Source organism: Octodon degus, unplaced genomic scaffold (genome assembly GCF_000260255.1).
Source record: "Octodon degus isolate 3935 unplaced genomic scaffold, OctDeg1.0 scaffold00135, whole genome shotgun sequence".
In the NCBI taxonomy this organism is placed as follows: domain Eukaryota; kingdom Metazoa; phylum Chordata; class Mammalia; order Rodentia; family Octodontidae; genus Octodon; species Octodon degus.
This window is the reverse complement of record NW_004524711.1, coordinates 5145660-5148684: the sequence shown is the minus strand read 5'-3', so window position 1 is coordinate 5148684 and position 3025 is coordinate 5145660.

Sequence of the window (3025 nt, the reverse complement as noted above, 5' to 3'; positions counted from 1 at the left end):
GGCGTCCAAAGAACCTCCAACCTACACAGCCTCAACATAATGAAAGTGAAAGCTTTGAGAACCGAGCCCCAGGATCGGTGATCCAGAATGGCACTGGCACTGGCCTGCAGAATTTGCCCGACGGGATTAGGCTCCTAGTGCCCTTGGCCCCCACATCCAGGAAAGAAGAGAGCGAGGCTCCTGCCTCCCGCCGGCAGCGCACTCCACAGGGCACTGCATTTCAGACCCTCGCAGAATGCAAGGGTCGTGGGAGCAGGAAGGCTTCCACGCCGCCTCCAGAAGCCTAGAAGGGAAGTGATGTGCCTCAGAAGGGCAGCGAGGCCGTGAGTGTGGAGGAAAAGGCGAGAGGCCAGCTCAGAAGGCCTGAGAAGGCAGGAGCGGTGACCATCTGAGGAAAGCTGCAAGGGGCCAGCAAAGCCTGCCTGGGAGGCCACCAGGGCCACAACACCAGCAGCGCCATAGGAGCGGGGCCACCAAGCGCATTGAGTTTAGGTGTGCCTGGCTTGCTCTAGATCCTGGACATGGACTTAGAGGATTTAATATTTTGCTTGCTAGACATCAGTCTTGCTTCAGTCCCATTCTCTTCTAGTTCCCCTCTTGTACCTGGTGGAATGGTAATGCTTATTGCGGGCCGTTGTGTATTGTGAACGGTCAGCTTCGTTTTCGTTTTCATAGGGGCCCACAGCTAAGGGTTTGCTTGAAGTCTCAAAGGAGAATTTGGTTTTGAATTTTTCATCAAGGCTGAAACTAGTAGGATTTAGCAACTCTTAGAAATGGACTAAGGGAATTTTACCTAAAGAGATGCACATGAAACTTTGAGACCCAGGGCTGAAATATTATGGCTTATATTACAAGGTGCCACCAAAACCTCTTGTATTCATAGGTGGGGCTTTAGGGAGGGTGGGTGTACGATACTGGATTAGTACACTGGTTTAGCATAAGTCTATACATGGAAGACGGACTCACTGAAGAGGGAAGACCATGCTGGGTGTGGGCGGCATAAACCAACAGGCTTGTAGCTGCAAGAATGAAAAGGGAGTGGAAAACTAACTCTTGCTGCTTCCTCTCAGGAACTGTTTCTCCCAGCATTGCCCTGCTGCCACCCTGCTGTCTTGCCTTGGAAACACCCAACTATGAACAGGAACTACTGCAAACAGTTAAAATAAATTTTCCTGGGCCAGAGAGATAGCTCAGTGGTCTACAGCTCCTGCTTAGGCAAGCTTAGGTGGGTGCAGGAGGCAGAGATTTGATCCCTGGCACCATATGCCACACCAGCCCTGCTCTCAGGGTGGGCTGAGCTGGCCAAAAAAATAAAATTTAAAAAATAAACCTTTTCCCCCATATCCTGTGGGTGCTACATGACTTTTCTAGAAATAAGAAAGCAACTGAAACACCGATCTTCAATATTCTTAGGTCATTGATAGCTATCATTTTAAGATCCTTACGTAGCTATCACTTTTAATGTCTTACGTGTTTTGAAAACAAATTTCTATTTTTAGTAATATCCAAATCTTGACCTTCTCTATCCTCTGTCACTTATTCCATTTATTAGTTTTTCTGCCGTGTCTTTACTATGCCCAGGACAATGCAAGTTTTAAAAAGGGCTACAGGTTTAAAAAGACATACTATATCAAGAAGAATATCAGTTTTCACCTCTGAAACTGGTTCTTTTCTTGTCACTCGAATTCTCCAATGGATTCCTTATCCCAGGCCTAGATGGTTCTTTTTTTTTTTTTTTTTTTGGAACCAGGGATTGAACTCAGGCCTTTGCGCTTGCCAGGGAAGCGCTTATTCCACTGAGCCATCTCCCCAGCCCCAGATGGTTCTACAAAGAACCTTAACAACTAATAGTTTCCATGGACATCCGGCACGTGGAATGTGGATTTTTCTCATATAATGGCACTTGTTTACTTCTCACTGTCCAGGTTTTACAGGAGCCATTATGTATATTTTTAAATTCATAACTCAAAATGTATAGATAGGCTTTGGGGAAAACACGGACAAGAGTGACAGAAAACAAGTATCTTTAAAAGTGCAGCATCAGCAGAGCATGAAAATTACAGGGATTACATTCATAAAATTTATCTTACATTCTTACTGGGAAAAAAAATCAGAAAATAACTAAATAAATAGATTCATTCATTAATTCACATATTTACCCAATAAATCTTCATTTAATTCTTAACGTATACTGAGTAACATGCTAGGTGCTACATTCAAACAAAAACATTCCTTCTTCATAGAGCTTGTGGTTTAGTTGAGGCAAGAAAGTAGGGAAAATTAACAAATGATTGTAATAAATATCTCCTTATAAATGTTCCCTAGGAGAAACAAGTGTTGGGAGAGCTGTCAGCAGAGAGGTTAGCTACGACTGCCACAGGGAAGCTGCATTTGAACAGAAAGGAGAGAGATGAGCAGACCAGGAACACAGAAAGCTCAATGGCCAACAAAGGCTCCGATGAGGGCTTTTCATCAAGAAGAAGCGGGCACTGGTGTCTTGAAGAAAGTGAAGACACATCAGCGTGTTGAAGAGCTGGGGAAGAAGAGGTGGGAGGCGAACCTGGCACCCAACAACTCTGAAAGCCAGACCGGGTTCTCTGCTCATTCCCCTCAGAGAAATAAAGAGCCACTGTAGTCGGAAGGATGGCAGGAAAAATAAGGGGTTTATGAAATCATCCTGGCTGCTCTGGTAGAAATCCTACTGCAGGGACGTGAATGTGTCCAGAAGGAAGTGACTCATCCATTTAACATATAAACATAAAACACCTCTCACGTGGTGTATTCTAGTGAGCACTGACCTAGCAAAACACACACACACACACACACACACACACACACGACAGAAAGTAGATTAAACAGGTAAACTCATGCATCATAAGTGTGAACAGGGGAATATTTTCAGAAACTATTTCCAGAGGACAAACAAGAGCTAAGAATTCTTGAGTCCTACAGTTATACTAAATATGGTGAAAAAACACCAATTGAAATAGTACGGGACGTTAAACTGACACCTAGAATTCTAGGA